The 21,621-nt window shown below is 38.5% G+C and overlaps 1 protein-coding gene across 1 annotated transcript in view; it reads right to left on the minus strand.

Annotated features, from left to right (window-relative positions):
• Window positions 1-21,621, minus strand: part of DPYD (dihydropyrimidine dehydrogenase) — a 741,385-nt gene that overhangs the window by 44,755 nt on the left and 675,009 nt on the right. The gene's annotated exons all lie outside the window — the stretch shown is intronic.

Raw genomic sequence — 21,621 nt, forward strand, 5'->3', positions numbered from 1 at the left:
AGTGAGGAGACCCAAACTCAGTGGATCTTGGATACCTTCTAAAGGGCGGCTATGGTGTGTCTTACTAAGACACCATTTTAGGAGGCCTGGATATATCATAGCCAGTGTGAAAGGAGAGAAATGGGTAGCTTTTCTCACAGAATTCATTTTTGTACATAATCTCCTTCCTGCAACGTTTTGTAGTGTAGATGAATTACTGATTTTGGTTAGTGTCTTCTAATATCTACCCTAGCAGATGCTTGACTAAGAACTTCAAGTCCCCCCAGGATAAAAAGCATTCTGACAGGCTGAATGTGCTAACACTACAGGTTTCCCAAATAAAACCTTTATTGATTGAATGCCTTATCATTGTCAAGAGTTACTCGTTTATTTGATGCTTTCAAGTCCTGTGTATATGAATGTATGGATGAACAAAGCCTTTTTTCCCTAAACAGTCTTCACTAAAAGATTACTTCCGAATCATAGGTGAAAGTTTTATTATTGCTGTGTAATTGCAGAGGATGCCTAGAGGAAGCTAGGTCAAGCAGTTACCATCTTTCTCATATGCTGATTCAACCTAGTACCTACTGGGGTTTGTCCACATTCTATCAAGTTAATAAAGAGAAGATCAGAAGACAAACCTAATCCATTATATGGATCAACTGCGTGGAGCTTTTAGCTTCATTATAACATCAAAGATTTAATTTTTAATATTACTTGGTTTACAATTTTGTGTCTTTACTCGTAAGTGGAAAATAGTCTATATTTTTTTACTCTAGTATTATTTGGTTTTTGGTAGTAAAGTTGATCAAGGTTCATAAATCTATTAGGGAATTTTCTATATCTTTTTATTTTTTTATTATGTTATGTTAGTCACCATACAGTACATCATTAGTTTTTAATGTGGAGGGCACGTGTTCTATATCTTTTTAAAAGCTGGAATTAGGGCGCCTGGGTGGCTCAGTTGGTTTAGCGACTGCCTTCGGCTCAGGTCATGATCCTGGAGTCCCTGGATCGAGTCCCACATCGGGCTCCCTGCTCGGCAGGGAGTCTGCTTCTCCCTCTCCCACTCCCCGTTTGTGTTCCCTCTCTCGCTGTGTCTTTCTCTGTCAAATAAATAAATAAAATCTTTAAAAAAAATAAAATAAAAGCTGGAATTATTTATTTATTTATTTATTTTTAAAGATTTTATTTATTTATTTGAGAGAGAGAGAATGAGAGAGAGCACATGAGAGGGGGGAGGGTCAGAGGGAGAAGCAGACTCCCTGCCGAGCAGGGAGCCCGATGCGGGACTCGATCCCGGGACTCCAGGATCATGACCTGAGCCGAAGGCAGTCGCTCAACCAACTGAGCCACCCAGGCGCCCTGGAATTATTTAAATAACATAGAAACTCTAACAAAACTGTCAGCCATTCAGCTGCAAAACTACTTGTTCCTGAGACCTTCTGAATGGTAAATTTAAAAATTTGCTTTCCAATTCTATGGATGACTATTGGTTATATAGTTTCTTTTTTTTTTTTTCAAAGACTTATTTATTTATTTGAGTGAGAGAGAGAGCACAAGTGGTGGGGAGGGACAGAGGGAGAGGGAGAAACAGACTCCCTGCTGAGCAGGAAGCCCAACCTGGAGCTCAATCCCAGGACCCCAGGATCATGACCTGAGCCGAAGGCAGACGCTTAACTGACTGAGCCACGCAGGTGCCCCCGATTGTATCTGAGGTTACAGTTCTGTTTCCATTCTTCTACAGAATATATTCTTACTTCTCCTTTTTTGAGCTCTAATGATAATTTTATCCATTCCTTGATCTTTTCTTTTCAGTTATTCCTAAAAGACCTTGCTGACACCCAAGAAAAGGAGATGTTCCTGGTAGATCTGCTACATCTCCTCCCAGTCCAGGCTGACCTTCATTTCTCTGGGCATCCTGAGCTTTCTTTATAATCTTCAGGTTCTATTGTGAAAACGCCTTCTTTCTTTTCCCTTCTATTTCCCCCTGCCCTTAACCTTCTGCCTGGATGCTTTTTGAATTTCTTTTTCTTTTTAACATTTTTTTTCAAGCCAGAAACTTTGGCTTCCCAGCACATAGACCTTAAATATACATGTGTAGAAAACAATAGATGATTATACAATAGATTCTGTACTTCTTGGCTTCTGCAAAGGGGCAGAGATGGGGAAGACATCAAAAATTAGGTCCAGCAATAATGAGCTACATTATTAAGTTTCTCTGTTTGCTTGAGTACCAGGAAATAGCTATGTCCAGTGAAAAGAGTCTCAAGAAAGAAAAGAAAAGAAGAGAAAAGAAAAGAAGAGAAGAGAAGAGAAAAGAAAAGAAGAGAAAAGAAAAGAAGAGAAAAAAAGAAAGAAAAGAAAAAAAAAAGAAAAGAAAAGAGTACCATGTCTGGAAAGAGAAGATCAGGAGATTAAGGTTCTAGGTCTTTGTTTACATTATTTTTTCTGCCAGATTCAAAAATTAGGTCTTTTCCAAGGGATATTTCACCACATTTTCCTTTTATTATTTACTGAAAAGGTGAGAGAAATACATAGAACCAAACCGAAAAAAATCTAACTTTAAGTTTTATAGTCACTTGAATTTGTTTCAAAACTTTTAAAAACCTTGTTTGTTTTTAATGATTTATGTTTCAGTGGTTTAGACCAGGTCACGTGAAGGTTGAAATTTAGTGAGAAAATGACTGGGCTAGTTGCAAATGGAAAAGAAGTTTCTAAATTTAGGTGCATGGCTTTGGAATCCCAGATCCGAGGATGAACACCGTATCTGCATGTTGACCTGAGCAAGAAGCACAGCTCCCATAATGCACATCTCAGGATGGAAGACAGACTCTATCAACACGTAAAACATTTTTAATGGGAGGACGAATAACAGAATATTATTTAGTGGTGAAGGCAAAAAAAACCCTCATTGCTTTTCACAGGCTTTAGAGACAAACAGTCCTCGCCTTCAGATCCTGGCAATTTTGAACAAGAAGCCTTCAGCACACTAGGAAGCACACTAGGTGCATTATTTTTTGCGATTTCTGGTGACGTAACAGAGGCCAGAGAGAACAGTATTTGAGAAGAAAGCCCGACCCTGTGCCTTCTATAACTCTGGCTCACAAACATGAGGAAGTGCACTGTATACCACTGACAACACATCTCAGTCCTTCAGCGTGTCCCCAAAAGTCAGGTTAAGAGTTCCGTGTAACACCTCACGCTAGAACACCATTCAAGGCAATGACATGGAAATTAGCACACGGAGTGTCCCGCGCTGCTGCCGAGTCCCTCGATTTCCATGATCTGACAAGAAGATGATATCAGAAGCGGTAGAAAGGCGTTAAGGGATAGGTGAAGTGCTCATGCGTGTGCTGGAGCAGGTGAGCAGGTAGGATCGCTGTGTCACAGGCTGACAGGAGAGGGAGTGTCAGGCTACCCTCTGAGTGAAGCGTTGAACATGGGCCCTATCATAGAAAATATGCTTTTTGTTCAAACTCTCAATATCTAGAGGGAGGGGCAACCTTTCTGGCATGAATGCTCTACCGCTGTGAGGATGCAGTAAAAGGTCGTCTCAGGGTTTGTTTAAAAAGGTCAGCTCAGGAACTACTGACCCCCATGACTCCATCCTGACAGTTTCAGCCCTCTCTCAGAATCACTCTTGTCACTTCTAGCCTCCTGTTCTTTCCTGAAAACAAAACCCTCTACCACCTGCCGTCCATTATTCCATCAGTGAGCAACATGCACTCTCTTCAGCTGATATTTCAATTTATTTGTGGTTAGATGTGCAATAATCCTCTGACTGAAGCTGAGGGAACAGTTTAAAGATTTAAAACAAAACAAAGCCAGTGCTTCAAACATCTCTTCATGCAAAGCTTACCAGACACAAAAATGTGGCTAATTCTCAGCCACACAAAAGCAAAACTAAGACACGCAGATGGTCAGTGCCTGCCCTCTGCAGAGGGAGAAGCAGCGTTGGCTCCAAGTAACAAATAATTATCCAGGTCCTTTGTAAATCAAGTTGTACCACTTCTCCTGTGAGCATCCACAAAGGCGGCTGCATATATTTGCTATTAGCTTCTTCTTTGTCTGGGGATTTTGTTAATGCCCTTTCTTCATATAAGTTTGTGTCGCCTTGTTCTCACATTTGACACCAACTGAAATAGCCTTGCAGAACCTTTGTTTCTATTTTCTTCGAAATGTGTATTCCTCAATGAGGTTTCATCTTAATCTCTTCTTTTCAAAAGGATATGAATTGAACATGCAGAGAATCAGCCTAACAGGACCGATTATCAATTTCCATTTCCTTTCAGTGCCTCTGCCACCCGTGGGCCTCCTAGACAGCTTTCCTTGGAGACAAAGGGTGTCTGAAATGGACAACTTTATTTTATACACTGGTCTCTCTTAGTGGACGACAGAGACTCATCGCCCATAATAAATCCTTCCTCTGACCCTTTTATATAATGCACAGCTGAGCTAAAAAGGAAATCAATGTTGCAATTTTAATTTAGCACTTTCATTCTGTTAATTTATCTAAAAAAATCCTATGCCATGACTTTCGCTTGTCAAAACAGCCAATTCCTGTCAATGTGAAAATGTGAAAATGCTTTGAGTTTCTTCCCTTTCTTTTAACAGTGTGGCTGTAAAAACCATGGGTCACACACTAAGCCCTCCGTGTTTTTCTTGTGAGTGCAAAGCTCCTTTTGAAATCAATGTGAGCACAGCAAGTTGGAGAAATGCGTAGTGTCTCTAGGGAGAAAGAAATCTGGGCCTACATTGTTAGCTTTGCTAAAGATGCTTGTGAAACCCTACAAAAATGGGATGCCAAGCGTCTGGCGTGTATATTTGGTGGTGAAACCTGGTCATTTTTAGTAAAACCGGGGCTATTTAATCATGCTTAATCCCTGAGGAGAGTTCTAAGTAATGAACATCACTGTGTTTTCCGTCAGTGCACCAAAAAATGACTCTCCTGTTTGACTCTTTTCTCTCTGTATTTCAGAACTTGAGAATAACCTGCAGACAGAGCCTTACACTGCTTTGGGCACTATGCTTTCATAGGAGACAGAGGCCAGATCAATACCATCCAGCAAACAGTGCTGGGAAAGGTGCGGAAGATCCCACGAGGGGGGAGGAATCTGCTGTCTTTTCAAAAGGAATCTCATGTCAAAGGAATCGTTTCTGAAAGTCTTCATTCAAATATCACCTTTCCTAACCATCCTGTTTAAATGGAAAATTTTTTCCTGCCTCTGGCCACTTCCCAGTCATACCTGTATTCCTTCCATGCCTTTATTTTTCTTGCTTAGCACTTGTGATTTTCACTCTTACTTTATAATTTATTTATTTTGTTTAGTGTCCATCTCCATCTCAAGTAAAATGTAAATGACAATCTGTTCGCTAAATTATCCTCATGGCACAGTGTTTGACACAGGGTAGGTGCTCAATAAATATGTTTCCCAAAAAAATGTTATGAGGCCACATCTTGTGTGTGGAAATGGCAGTCTTGCATCTTGATTGCCACCCCAGAACTGAGGCCCCATGTAGAGGGGTTCTGATCAGAGAGGCCGATCTGCATAATGACTGTGTTTGGGAAGAAAAGCACCTATTGCTCAAAGGGGCGCCTGGTGGCTCATCGGTTAATCGTCTGACTCTTGATTTTGGCTCAGATCATGATCTTGGGGTCATGGGATCTGGCCATGCATCAGGCTCTGTGCTCAGCATGGAGTCTGCTTGGCCCTCTCCCTCTGCTCCTCCTCCTCTCTCTAAAATAAATAAAATCTTAAAAAAAAAAAAAAAGAAAGAAAGAAAAGAAAACCACCTATTGCTCTGAGAACCCTTAGGACCCCAAGAATTGAGTCTGGTGTAAGAGAAGAAGCCAAATCCAAACCCAGGACAAGAAAGTAGCTGAAGTGTGGGCTTGTAAATAGTCAGAGCTGAGGATTTGTGTGTTGCAGAGATACACCTAGCTGGTTTGAGTCTGACACAAGCCTTCAGCTACTGGCCCAGCGTACTTTAAGTAAAGTACTTGAGTGAGGGCCATTATGGCATACGTCCATGGCGGCACTGTAGGGGAGACAGCATCCTGGCCTATGTCTTCAGGTAGATTATGATCTAGGGAGGTTAGTTTATATGTTTCAAGTCCAGAGCAGGACATGGCATATACTATCTTGTATCTTGAAAGACAATGCTTTCAGTAGCAGAGATGAGATAAATGGGAGCCATGGTGTCAAGAGAAGCAGAATGCATTTGAGAAATAGCAATTAGCCTCATGTAGTCCATTTACCTTATAGACATGCGTACTAGAAGGAAGGTTAAAAAGCGACATAATTCTAAATTCAGAGGTGGCTAATCATACTGGAGATTGGGTTTTACAGGTTGTATTATTTTATTTGGGAAACACCTATAGCTATTAGGGAGAGGATAGACTCCTTCAGAAGTCTATGCTTTAGGAAATATGTTTGATTTTATTTTGTTTCTGTGGGAGTAATAGGGGTGTTGGTAAATATAATTAGTCAGGTAAATAAATACTTATAAGTACTGGACTATAATCCTTAAGAACTATGGAATTCATCTAACTTCTAATTATTAAGAGATAAAAGTTGAATATTCCAGAACAGAGTCATGTACTTGCTTTTCAAAGACCTCCTGGACAGGAAGGAGGACAGCAACTTTGCTTATCAATCTTTCTAGTATTCTCACTGGTTAAGAAATTCTTCCTTCTTTCCAAATCAAACTTTTTAACTTTCATTAGAATCAATTTTATTTGATATTATCCTCTGTGTGCATTACCAAAAGTCAGCCTGAAGAGAGTAAGCAAGTAAATTTTGTTGAAATACTGTGCTCTAGAAACCCCATTGCTTTCATCTTTCTTTATTTCACTCATTTAATCCTTTAGTTTTTTTAAAAAAAAGTAGCTCTTAACTATCTTTGCTCTCTTTACATTTCTTTCTGAAAACGACAATAAAAACCGTACTTTGACCTAAGAAGAGTATGACTATTGTAGAGACTAGTGGATGATCATTTTGTGACTCTTTTATGCCATTGGTTGACTTTTTAAAAAAAAAAAAAGATTTTATTTATTTAACAGAGAGCACAAGCAGGGGGAGCAGCAAAGGGAGAGGAAGAAGCAGTCTCCCTGCTGAGCAAGGAACCTGACAGAAGGCTCGATCCCAGGACCCTGAGCCAAAGGCAGCCGCTTAACTGACTGAGCCACCCAGGTGCCCCTCCGCTGATTGGTTTTTTAGTCCTCAGTTGTACTGCTCTGATTAGTCAAATTAAATATAAGGTTGACTATTCCCTCAGACATTTTTCTTCTACACTGGGATCTAGTTAGACCATCCTCTATTATCTTGAAAGTCAAGGTTAACTACCATGTGGCCAGGAAATAGTGAAACATGGTCCTGACACATTTAGTTAAGTTTTAAAGATAAAACTTCAGTTTTCAGTTGATGAACTAGAGACTGAAAATTTTAATGCTAACAATAACATTGTAGGTCCTCATTTGGATTCTGAAAATTGGGTATTTTTATATATTAGAAACCTATGCTTTATATACCAGTCAGTACTAAGATACACACACAAAGAGTTTACCACACTTCCTGTACTTAAAATTTATTTTTCTAATAAATTCTGTTTCTAATATTGAGGCTGGGGTTTGATCAGTTCATCAAGACTTGGTCCTTTATTATCCTCTGAAATTGGTACTACCCAATGAGTTTAAGAAAACCAGTAAAAATTCAATTGAATAGGGTTTGAAATATAGTACCTTCAATAGCCCAGAGGACTCTCTTATTTTCTAAATCCGATAAACAAAGTAAATATATGAAGAAAAATACATACACTCCTTGACATCACATTTATATACTAGCTTATTTATGAAATTTTTCTTTATTGGTCCTTTGAATGTAAGAGAATCAACAATTTAGATGCTTTAAAAATGGATGAGAGCATTTATTGGCCAAGAAAACATACATGAATGCATATCAACATTTACTTCTGTGTTTTTATTCCTTCATTCATCTTTCCCTAATTTTTGTATTTTCTGTCTAATCTTTAAGAGATTTTTTGAAAGCTTCGTAACAATATCCTCAGCATCCTCTTTCCTCTTTAGCCACTTTAGCTGTGTTTAGACAGACACGTTTCCCGAGTTGTCAGGATGGCGCAGGTTCTGAACCTTGCAGCACAGAGAGGTAGCCTAGGTGATTCAGGTCAATGTGCAACAGGTGTGGGGCCCTGCCAAATTTGGTCTGCCATTGTGAAGTTCCATCCCTGCATTGTAAATCATGATGGAGTTTCTTGAATTTCACTTCTGCTTGGATTTTGTTTCATTAAGCAACTTTGGGAGAAGTATTGTGCACTCTCGATTTCTGTGTGAAAGTCACTGATCAATTCGTGAATTTATGGTTTGGAATGACACAATGCCTGATGTGTAGGAACCAGAGGAAATCTTCATAATGAACTTCTTCTATAATTATCATTTTGCCAAAAGCAAATGGCTTCCCTGCTTTGCTCCAAATAGCATAGATTTCTGGAATTTTAATGTTTCATTAGTTTGACCAGCTTTTGGTCCCTAATAAAATAATTCTCCTAACCCTTAGGTTATTTATTTCTCTTAATACTTTGTTATGAGAAAAGGCAAATAGTCATGTTAACTGGGTCACAATGCTTTAACATGATAATTTTAGTAACTTTTCTGAGTAACTTTAAAAACACAGAGAGGCACAGTTTCCCAAGGGACAGTGCAGGGAAACCAAAGAACTAGATTTATTCCAAGCACAGATTCAACAGGTCACTGTCCACCTAAGATTTTGTGTTTTGCATTTTATATTATTTCCTTAAACATGCTTCAGTGCCTACCAAGGATGAAAAAAATATAGCCTCCATGGTCTATTTGGAGTTTATTCCTCCTATTTGGACAAATACAAGGGATAAAATATTTGGTTTCAATGAATGTAAGTTCACTGAGAGAAGTTAGATGCTACTAAAATTTGCCCGCATCTTTGGACACCTTGGGTGATCCACTCCCACTCTCCTCCTGCTTCAAATACTTGTGCATCCACACAAAGAATTGTTTTTCTGATCATCTCTTAGTGATTTGTTGGGTGGCCTTTGCCTTGTGAATTTAGGTAGACGACTTACTCTTTTGATCTGCCAACTATGGGACCACACATACTCTCTAAAAACCTATGGGGCCTCACATAGGAAGGTAGAGAGTACTGAACTTTTTCTCTGTGTGAAAGAGAAACTCTAGCCTCACCTGAATAACGTTTGGAGGAAATGAATTAGTGATGTAAAACCACAACTTGTATAATTTTGTTTTATCCTTAATTTTGGAGTCTTTACAGGGATTATTTTACAATAAACTAACTAGTGAGAAAGAAATAAACCACTTTTTTTGTTTGTTTTCCTGTGTAAGGTGAATGGAATCTGGCCACATATGACTATGTCTCCTATTCTGTGTGGGTGAATCTCCTTTTCAAAATACTATCTTGGGGCTCCTGGGTGGCTCAGTTAGTTAAGCGTCTGCCTTCAGCTCAGGTCATGATCCCAGGGGCTTGGGATGGAGCCCCGCATCAGGCTCCTTGCTCAGTGAGGAACCTGCTTCTCCCTCTCACTCTGCCTGCCGCTCCCCCTGCTTGCGCTCTCTCTCTCTCTGTGTCAAATGGCTGAATAAAATCTTAAAAAAAGAGAGAGACTTAGTTATATGACATAATTTTGTTTTAACAAACAAACAAAAATGTATTGCATCATAGACATTCTGATTCTCTCTAATCACTCAAAGCATCTCACTTGACATAGAAAATTAAGCAGATTTCAATAAAACCTCAGACCACCTACATGGGTGTGAAAGAAAAATTCTAGTTTTATAACTTTCTAGTAGATAGAATTGTTAGAATTATGCTAAGTATTTGGGCGCCTGGGTGGCTCAGTTGGTTAAGCGACTGCCGTCGGCTCAGGTCATGATCCTGGAGTCCCTGGATCGAGTCCCGCATCGGGCTCCCTTCTTGGCAGGGAGCCTGCTTCTGCCTCTGACCCTCCCCCCTCTCATGTGCTCTCTCTCTCTCATTCTCTCTGTCTCAAATAAATAAATAAAATCTTAAAAAAAAAAAAAGAATTATGCTAAGTATTTGCATAGGCCTGGGGTTTAAGAGACTCAATCTACTAAACAAGCCAGAATAAACTATGAAAAGCAGTAACTTACTTTTATATAAATGGGTGCCTTTAAGATGCTTGGAAATAATTCAGTTTAGTAAGTAAATAATTTACATCACTCCTTTCTTTTGGGACTATTAATGGCTCATCAATCCTTTTGAGGACCTAATAGTTCAACAATCAACTTTAGTTTTGCTCTTGTCTGACTTGTCACAGATTCTCAATATTCAGGATAAAAATGAATGAAATTTACTGTACATATGAGACTCCAGGACTGCTCTTTTTGGCCCTCATTTGAACAGATGTGGTATTAAATGATAAACAGTTGGAAAAATTGAGGGGAAATGGCCATTTCTTCACTTTCAGCACAAAGTTCCCAAATGCTTTAGTTTGGGATATCTTGTCTTTAGATTGTAACTTCTAAATATGAATATCTGATAAATATCCTTCAGTAGAACTTTGACAATCTTGATTCCATCCTAATAATTTTTATTATCTATAGATTATAAAACATTTCTATATAAATGTCTTTTTGAAAGCTCTCAAGTACTTGCTTTGGCTTGTCTCCCTGGCCTCTTCTTCCACTTGTCCACACTTAATCTCCAACCAAACTAAACTCCTTGTAGTCCCCAAATGCTCCATAATAATCTCATGCTTCATAGTCTATGCACATGCTGTTCTCTGGGCCTTATCTACCTTCCCTCTATTTTTTTTTTTTAAGATTTTATTTATTTGAGAGAGAGAGAGTGAGCACCTCAGTGAGAGAAGGGGCAGAGGGAGAGGGAGAAACAGACTCCCTGCTGAGCAGGAAGCCTGACAACTCAGGGCTTGATCCCAGGACCCTGGGATCATGAACACTTAACCGACTGAGCCACCCAGGCACCCCCTTTCCCTCTATTCTTAATATGGCATATGCCTACTACTTCTCTAGGTCTCAGCTTTGATACTATCTCCTCTGGGAAGCACTCCCTGCTAACACTTACTTCCATAACACCTGGGATTAACCCATTCATAGCATTTACTCCATTATGTCAGGACCCGAATTTCCCCCTTGTCTATTCCTTGAATGAATGCCTCTCATATAGAGGTGCTTAAATGCATTTGTTGAATAAATAAATGAATGAATGGGTAGTAAAAACTACATCTTTTATGTGCTTTCTGCATATAATTTTCCCATTTCAGTTCTTTTTTAATCGCTTAGAAATAGTACCTTGGAATTTTTTCAAATCCTATGTTTTCTTTGGGACTTTTCTGCATTGTTCTGCCTAGACAGCCATTCATTCATTCGACAAATATTTCTGAGTTTTGTTTATGTACAAGGCACTCTGCAAGGTTGTGGAAAGAACTAGAGAGATCATACCTGGGTGTTGCTGTCGAGGAGTTTACAGTCTACTAGAAAAGGGAAGACAGGCTTAAAGAACACTATCGTCAAAGTAGGAAGGGAAATAATATATCCGATTGGAGAGACAAGACAGGTCTTCCTGAATAGGAACAAGGCCTTAAAGCATGTGCAGAGTCTGGACAGCATGGCATAAAGAGAAAAGACATTCTAAGCCACAAGATAAGGTGTAAAAAGAAGAAAGGAAAACAGAAAACATAGAACTCACAGACAAAAGCTTGATTGGAGCTCAGGGTTTGTGACGAATTGTAGTATTGTTGATGGTATATTGAAAAGGAGCCAGGGTCTCAGCAGTGGAGATCCTTGAATACTAGGCTACAGCATTAGATTTTTGGTAGACAAAGGATACTATTGATGCTTATGAGCAGAGCTGTAAAACTCTCATTGCCTGGCTGAGTCTTGCTTCATCTTCCTACACAATATTTCTGCATATAACTTTTTTTTTTCTACGAAGCTATAGAAACACCTCTCATCCCATTCTGGTTTTCTTTTTTTAAAAATTATTTTATGACATACTAAATGATTCTTCTAAAAAGCTCAACTTGAAGGCTGCTAGAAAGGTCATTGTCAAACCATTTTCCCCATCCTCATTAAGCTTTATTACTCACATCAGGTTGAAAATCCCAATAATTAGCCTCTACTGTACTTCCCTACTGGCATCCTTCCAATTTCAATTTACCTGCTACACATTTTTCTAGTCCTTTTGAGACCCCTGACCTCAAATTTTCCATTTTTAGAGTCATTTCCTTATCTTGTGTGCCTCTCTGTTGTGTCTTTTTTGAAACACCAACTCATGACCAAGCTCCCTTATACATCCTCTTGGATTATGGAAAAAGTGTATCAAACAGAAGCCACCCCCACACATGCTGTTAGAACCTGCAATACTAAACCTTGTAAGTATTGCTGATCTTGCATGAACCAAGCACACAGTACTATGTACTTAGTGATGCTTAATGAATAAAGGAATAAATGAATAAATGAAGGTGGTACATGTTGGAATACATGTTCCTCGGTAATAAAAATTATCGTTTGAGGGCACCTGGGTGGCTCAGTCATTAAGCGTCTGCCTTCGGCTCAGGTCATGATCCCAGGGTCCTGGGATCGAGCCCCGCATCGGGCTCCCTGCTCCGCAGGAAGCCTGCTTCTCCCTCTCCCACTCCCCCTGCTTGTGTTCCTGCTCTCGCTATCTCTCTCTCTGTCAAATAAAGAAATAAAATCTTAAAAAAAATTATTGTTTGTATTCTACATCCTCAACCACTCTCACTGGCACAGACAATAAATGCTAATCGAATGAATGTAATTAATCCCTTCAGAAAAAGGGAAGCCTGTAAAAAAATCCCAAGGAAATGCAAAAAAATTTTTTTTCTCACCTCAGAAAACACAGAGCCTCATATATGGTATTTGAGATAATAAGAAACATACCCTTTAGCTCTCATTTACTAATGCCTGGCCTATAAGCTTTCAATAAAGTATACCTACTGTTGATTTCTTTTTTAAAGCCCAACTCAAAGGCTTCATATCTTTGAACTAAACAAGAGTTCTGGGTTTTATGACTTGCACAAACAAACAGAAGCTGAATATGCTTAGAGTTATCCGTGCCTAATATTTTAATTCCATTGTTCAATAATTCCCACTCCTTTGCATTATTTTTGCTTTATTATACTCTTATAATACTCTCAAATATATCTATAAAATTTTACAACCCTTTTCCAATGGCATATGGTGTGTGTTCTGAAGAGAAACATGTTTATGAGCTGAAAGATGGGAAGAAAATGTAAAGTGCTCTTACGGGACCTGGGGAGGGATTGCTGTCTGTCTGTGTGGCAGGAACACTGCAGTGTATCAGGCTCTCGCGACCTGCCTCAGAGCCCTTCTGCTTCAGCAATAGATACTAGTCTGGGAAAGTACTATGCAAACTTTGATGCTTTTAGGTGGGTTTTTTTTTTTTCCCCTGCTGAAGATTAAAGTCAATAGTTCCTAAAACAGTATTAATTCTGTATGCTGAAGAGTAGTATCTGTTAGGAAGGAGAGAATTTAGTGTGGATGGAGGTGGGATGTCAAATAAAACTGTACTGTCCCCTCTGGTTGGAGCCCACCAGACTTTGCCCAGTCCAGAGTTACCAATAGTGCTCCTTGGGGAGCTTGTCCTTCCATAAGCATTCTTTTTTTTTTTTTTTTTAAAGATTTTATTTATTTAGTCATGAGAGACAGAGAGAGAGAGAGAGGCAGAGGGAGAAGCAGGCTCCCCGCGGAGCAGGGAGCCCGATGCGGGACTCGATCCCAGGACGCTGGGATCATGACCTGAGCCGAAGGCAGACGCTTAACCATCTGAGCCACCCAGGCACCCCCTCCATAAGCATTCTTGAAAGTCTACAGATCCTGGTTCCACAAGATCCTGCTGTGCTCTTAAAATGCTTCAGCTGTTGAGCTCTAGATTCAGATTTTCAGCTGCCTCCCATATATACTGCTTATTCATCTTCCTTGTCACAGTCATGGACCTAAATCACACAGACATAGACTGGAAACCTTAGCATGATCTTTACCCTTTCTTTTTTTCCTCCCTAGCTGGTCATCAAGTGTAGTGCAGGCATTTCTCCTCTTTGTTCTCTCCCGCCCACAACTACCCTTCCTCTTCATTGCTCTTCCCTAGCTTCAGCCTTAACCTTTTCTCACATGGCCTATTTCCATAATTTCTTAATCAGTCTCTTCTGACTGTATGTAGCCTTTCTCACTCAAATTCCCCACAAGATCACGATGCCTTTAAGAAAGCCTTAAATAGCCCATTAAATAAACAATCCTTTTCTGTCCTGTCTACTAAGTCCCAGATTGTTTGCCTATAATTAACATCTCTTCACCATCTCAACCTAGTTCACCTTTGCAGCCTTGTCCCCCTCCACACTGCTCCACATACCCTTTCTGTGAGCTGCATTGGAGGAACTAATGGTCTTCTGCACACCCTGCTCAACCTTGAATCCTCTTGAACTTCTTCACCCTCTGAAACATGGTTCTCCTGTCAAATTGTGGCTCATAGGCTCTTGTATTTATTCCGGGATTTCCCCCCTTCTCTGCTCTGCGACGCTACTGATTGCATCTCCACTGTAGCATTTTTATTCCACTTTTTACTATATTTGCAATTTTAGTTTCTGTAGCACCCAGTGACTATAAGTCTTCTTCAGCATCTCCATTACTCATTTGACAGTGTGTTTTAAGTGAACCCGAAATTATCTTTGCACAAAATACTGGCTCAACTCATGAGCATTCTTCTGGTCAATATCCTCCTTCTAAATGTGTAGACTTTCCTGTAGATATTCTATTAAAAGGAAAAATAAAAAGGCATGGATCTGCCATGGTCAGCAAGATGGGGAAACTTCACTGGAGGTCAGACAGGGTACTCTCAGGCTGGCTGCCACTCAGTGATGATCAAACATAAATTTGAAAACAAAATATTTAAGAATGGTCTGAAATCTTCATTTTTCTGGATTCTCTAAATTTTATTTCTAGGTGCTCTAAATTTACGCTTCAGAGATCTACTTAACTGGATGGTCATTTGTAAAATTCTTGTCACCATCAACAATGAAGTATTAAGTTCTGCGCTGTGAAACCCACTACTACATTTGTATCAGAGATGTAGTTCTAGAATACATCTTCTCCGTAAGTATATATTAGACATTCCTTGAGGGATTCCTACCAGAAAAAGATGTTTTTCTCTTCCACTGGTTTATACCTGTAGGTCCTGTGAATTGCATATATGACTACTCCACTTTTTGTATTAGTTGTTAGGCAGCTCAGTCTTATTTTCAACCTTCTTATATTAGAGTAAATAGAGTCACTGATACATACTTGGCTACTAACTCCATTCCATCTCTATTTTATTCTTCTCACCTTAATATCTACCCTCTGATTTCTTTTCCTATCTATCATCTACTTTGCCAGTTATTACATTTTTATCGAAAATTGTTTTAAGTTTTAAACATGAACAGGGTTTGGGTATAAATATTCTAGTAATTTCTATTTCATATAAAGTACATAAAATAGTGCTTTGTACATAGAAGCTACTCATGGTCTCCTGTTTAAATCCAAAGAATTTCAAAGTACTGAAAAGTCCCAGAGGAAACGGCTATAGGTCAGATGTAACCGGTCACTTGAAGGAACCCACATAGGCTTTGGTCAAAGTCGAACACAATAATGGTATACATCATTATTGACTCTCACTGATTCTTAGTGACTCATACTTCATAACTTCAGGTAAAGAGACTGAGGCAACATGTGCAGTATTTTCCCCTACTATAATTCTCATATGGAGGATCTGAAAGAGAATGGTACTTTTTACACATGTAATAATATCCAAGCACCACTTTATAAACTAACTCTGTTAGACAGTAGTCACATAAAGAACATCAATATCTCTCTTAGCCCCACCTGAGAAAGGTTAGTGTTATGGGATGTGCACAAGAAGAAGGGCAAGGAGCATAGATTGCTGGTCCCTGCTATATGTCAGAGCAAGACAAGTGAAATACACTGAGAAGGTCAAGTGCAGTGGAAGCTGAAGAGACAACTATTTGTGTGTGTGTGTGTGAATGTTCATAGGATCTGAAGAAACCTGAGTATAAATGTCAGTCTTCATGACCTGATCACAGATGACTCAATACAGAGGTGAAATCAAGATGCCCCTACTGAGAAGGTCAAAGTACACACTCCTGAAAAATGAGACTGCTGCAAGCCAAGAGATCCAGGCCTAAAAGGAAGGAAATCCATGAACATCCTTTTCATATTATGCTCAGATGAACTAGCAATGAGGAAAGATCATTTAAGACTGAATAATTTTAGTTTCTAGGGTTATCTTATTGTATTTTTTATATGTAAGGAAAATTTTTTTGTCATTTAGTTTCCTTTGCTTAAATGCCTTTTAAATGAAGATATATGGTTGCTAAGGTGCCTACCCCATAAAACACATTTGAAAATATTTCCGTGACCTTCATGGTTACCGTGCTATTAAAAGTGAACACAACTAAAATTGGGAGGGACACATAGAAAGAAGCTGAGGAAAAAGTGTTTTTAAAAAAGAGATTTTTAAAGACATGCACAAAAACGTAATTGCTTTATTATCCTCATCAGACTTTTTTACAGCTCAGCATTCTTTAGGTCAGTTAGTCAAACTGCTGCTAAATGCTTTCATCAACAGGAACTTCATGATTGAGGTTACTACTTCAGTGCAAAAACTGTTACTACTAATAAAAATTTATAATGTTAAGAATTTTTCCCTTAAGTGATAGAGAAATGCCCTTATAGATAAATAAATGCTATATCATTCCTCTAACCTATTTCACATTCATTTACTTGGCTGTAGAATAGTTTACTGGGATAGGAAATGAATGAGATGGAGGGAATCATCACAGCTTCATATTTCTTATTTCATATACTCCATATGGAATTTTGTCTCTATATTTTTCAATTATAAAGGTAAAATAGTAATATAGAAAAATTTGACACATGGAGAAAAGTAAAAGAAGAAGCCACACATAAACCCAGCACGCTCAAAATTCTTATCATTCTTATGGGCCTTCCTCCCATCTTTTTCTTTTTTTTTTTTTTTAAAGATTATTTATTTATTTATTTGAGAGAGAGAGAATGAGAGACAGAGAGCATGAGAGGGAGGAGGGTCAGAGGGAGAAGCAGACTCCCTGCCGAGCAGGGAGCCGGATGCGGGACTCGATCCCGGGACTCCAGGATCATGACCTGAGCCGAAGGCAGTCACTTAGCCAACTGAGCCACCCAGGCGCCCCACCTCCCATCTTTTTCATGTGCAAGTCATCATGATGTAAAATGACTCCTAAAATATGTTTGCTCATTTTGCATTTTATCATGTGGAGTGTGCCAGATAGCTGCCTGGAAATTGAAATACTCTATCCAATAATGTACCATAATTTAATCAGCTTTTCTCTATACTGCTTCCAAGTTTTTACAGTTAGTACTGTTTGATTATTAAATAATTATGAAGTGAACTTTTGTGTGCACATTTGAAAAATATATTTTGGAGTATTTCCTTAGAATTAATTTAAAGGCTTTAGATTATGGGATTTCTATTCCAAAGAGTTAAAACCATTTCCAGACTCATCAATATGTATGAGATCACCAGTTTCAAACCAATACTTGATATTGTCTTAATATACATAAATGTATTTTTTCTTGTTTATTATGTGATATCAAAATGAGACCTTATTTTTCCTTTAAATTTTTTCAAAAACCAGTGAGCTTAAATTTTTTTTTCTGTTCTTTATTAGTTGTGTTTCTTGTCTGTGAACTGACTATAGAGATGTCAAGATATTTTTCTTAAAATTTTAATTTAACCTTTTATTAAATAAAAAACATTAACTCTGCCACATTTATTAAACTTATCCTAAATGTGTTGCTAGCCTTTTCAAATTTGGGCTATATATTATGTACATAGGTTTTAAAATTTAGGCAGCTAAGTCTATAATTTATAATTTAAATTTACATAAATAAATAGATTTCATAATTCTTGGTCCTTATCTTTAAATTACTTTTTGTTAGTGATAACCTATAGTGATATTATAGTTTTAATTTCTTCTACAAGTCTTTAAAGTTTATATCTAACATGCAGAGAGATCTATTTGTTGGTATCATTTTCCTTTTTTTTAATAATTTTTTTAAGGATTTTTATTTATTTATTGAGAGAGAGAGAATGATAGAGAGAGAGCATGAAAGGGAGGAGGGTCAGAGGGAGAAGTAGGCTGCCGGACTCGATCCCAGGACTCCAGGATCATGACCTGAGCTGAAGGCAGTCACTCAACCAACTGAGCCACCCAGGTGCCAGGTATCATTTTCCTTTTTATTGCTTTTAAAAATTGATTACCTACTGAAGTTCGATAAATATTCAGTTTTAATTTCTTCTACCTATTATTTGGTTTGTTTTTATCCTTAACTATTTCACCCTTTTTAAATTTGTTTTGGTGTATGGTATGAGGCATATTTAATTTTTCTCTATAATTGCTATGCATTATCATATACTACATTTTAATTTAAAAAGTCCTCTCAGGGGTAGTATCACCAAGATGATGACATATGTCGCTCCTGACATTGCTGTCCCTCACAAGAAGATCAACTAACAACTATTCAAGAACAAGACACCACGGAGAGAATCCTAGAGCACGGGGATAAGGCTAGAGCATCCCTTTGTACAACAGAGACCAAAACAGATGGTATTAGAGGGTTAGAGAAGCAGCTACACATTGACCGCATTGCCCCTGCCCCAGGCCAGCACAGTACCATGTGGAGAGGTCTCCCTTGAGCCTCCAGCTCCTCCAGTGGAAAAAGAGAATCCAGAAAGGACAATCAGCATTTCTCTCCAGAATTGCAGGTTGCTTTGTGGGAGCCTCTACTCTGATCTCGCCCCATGGGGGTTGCAGGGAATCTGTGAGGCTCAACCACTGGGAATCTGACTGTGACAGAGAAAGAAGGGGCTTGAAACAACTAGTACATGGATCTTAGCAGACAAAATTCATACCTGCAGTGCCCAAATGGTAATCGCAATCAGCAGTTTTGCTCACCTGCAGAACTTATTTGGTGATGCTCTCTGACCAGGGAACTTGGCAGGGTGCAGATTTGCTTGATTCAAATCCTCAAACAAGGAGTTACGCCAGCCCTCGAGCCTGGTTTGCCCACACCCAGGCAAGGAGCTGAGTCATTGCTCCACCTGCTATGGAGACTGTTTCCTGGCCACATCTGACCAGAGGAAATAGTAAGAAGCCCTAGAAGCTGTATAGCCAGCAATACTTGAGCTGAGCGGTGGGCAAACAGACCTGATGGTCACAAGAGCAAAGCCAGTTCAGGGCATGGACACACAGGAAGGGGGATTAATTTATAACTAAGGCTCAGGGTAGCTCCCAGCCCCTCCAAACCAAGGAGGCTGTCTGGGAAATTGAGAGTTGTAAGCAGCCCCACTCCTTCCCTCCCAGGCAAGGGAGCTGGACAAAGATCTATCCACCCACTCTGGCTCCTGGACCCATGTCACCAGAAGGACTGGCTGGAAGCTATGTGGCCCAGTGTACTTGAGTCAAGAGAAGGGCAGGAAGAGCCCATAGTTGGCACAGCAAAGCCAGTGTTAAGACAACAAAGAGCTTTACCAGGCTTTGAGCTATTTCTCCCACTGCACCTGGCAGGAAAACTGATTCTTAGTCCTGCTCATTAATAAATACATAATGATAATACAGTCTCCACCCTGCCCAGCCAGGGAACTGAACCAGAACACCCAACATTGGAGCTCCTGAATATATAAAGCAAAAACTAATAGAGCTAAAAGGAGAAATAAACCACAACACGATAACAGTTGAGGACTTTAATATCCATTCTCAACAATGGACAGACTGTCCAGACAGAGAATCATTAAGGAAACGGCACATTTGAGCAACACTATAGACCAACAGACATATACAGAACATTCTATCCAACCAGCAGAATACTCATTCTTTCCAAGTGGAACATGGAACAAGTGTACATGGAACATTTTCTAGGACAGACCCTTATGTTAGTTTACAAAACAAGTCTTAGCAAATTTAAGAAGACTGAAATCATACCAATTTTCTTCTCTGATCACAATGGCATTAAAAGAGAAATCAATAACAAGAAGAAACTGGAGAATTCACAAATACATGGAAATTAAACAGCACTCTACTCAACAACCAATAGATCAAATTAGAAATTAAATTAAGGGAAATAAAAAAGTATTTTGAAACATATGAAAATGGAAACAAAAAACAGCAAAATTAATGAAATCCAGCAAAAGCAGTTCTAAGAGGGAAATTCTTAGCAGTAGACATCTTCATTAAGAAACAAGGAAGATCTCAAATAAACAGCCTAACTCTATGCCTTAAGGAGCTAGGAAAAGAAGAAAAAACTGAGCCCAGAATTAGCAGAAGGAAATTAACAATAAAAATTAGAGCAGAAATAAATGAAATAGAAAAAAGGAAAACAACAGAAAAGATTAATTAAACTAAAAATTGGTTCTTTGAAAAGATAAATAAAATTGATAAACCTTTATTTATTTATTTATTGTTTTTATTTTTTTAATTTAAATTCAATTACTTAATATATAATGTATTATTAGTTTCAGATGTAGAGTTCAGTGAATCATCAGTCTTATGTAATACCCAGTGTTCATTACATCAAGTGCTAAAATTCATAAACCTTTAGCTATATGAACCAAGGAAAAAGAAGACCCATGTCAACAAAATTATAAATTAAAAAAGAAGGCATTATAACCAATACCAGAGAAATTCAAAGGATTTTAAGAGGCTACTCTGAACAACAAATTACACAATCTAGAAAAAATGGAAAAATTCTTAGAAAAACACAACCTACCAAAACCGAATCATGACAAAAATAGAAAATCTGTGTAGGTCAACTGCTAGTAAAGAGATTGAATCAGTAATCAAAATTTTTCAGTGAAGAAAAGCTCAGGACCTGTTGGCTTCACTAATGAATTTTATCAAACATTTAAAGAATTAATGCCAATTCTCAAACTCTTCCAAAAATTTGAAGAGAAAGGTATGCTCCCAAGCTTATTTTAGAGGGCCAGCACTACTGATACCAAAGCCAAAAATAGATATTATAAGAAACAAAAGCCACAGGCCAATATCTCAGATGAACATCTATTTAAAACTTCTCAATAACATACTAGCAAGTCAAATTCAGCAGCACATTAAAAGGATCATTCACCATGATCAAGTGGGATTTGTCCCTGGGATGCAAAGATGGTTCAATATATGCAAATCAATTAATGTTATACACAACATTAATAGAATGAAAGAAAAAACCCACATGATCACCTCAATAGATGCAGAAAAAGCATTTGATAAAATTCAATATTTGTTCATGATGAAAACTTAATAAATTAAGTATAGAACAAATGTACCTCAGCATAATAATGGCTACATATGACAGGCCTACAGTTAACATATTCAAGAGAAAATGGTTGAACATTTTTCCTCTAAGATGAGTAATACGCCAAGGGTGCCCACTCTCACCACTCCTTTTCAACATAGTACTGGAGGTCCTAGCGAGAGCAGTCAGGCGAGAAAAAGAAATAAAAGGCA

The sequence above is a fragment of the Leptonychotes weddellii genome, chromosome 4, assembly GCF_054177405.1.
Source record: "Leptonychotes weddellii isolate Sample4059 chromosome 4, ASM5417740v2, whole genome shotgun sequence".
Classification (NCBI taxonomy): Eukaryota; Metazoa; Chordata; class Mammalia; order Carnivora; family Phocidae; genus Leptonychotes; species Leptonychotes weddellii.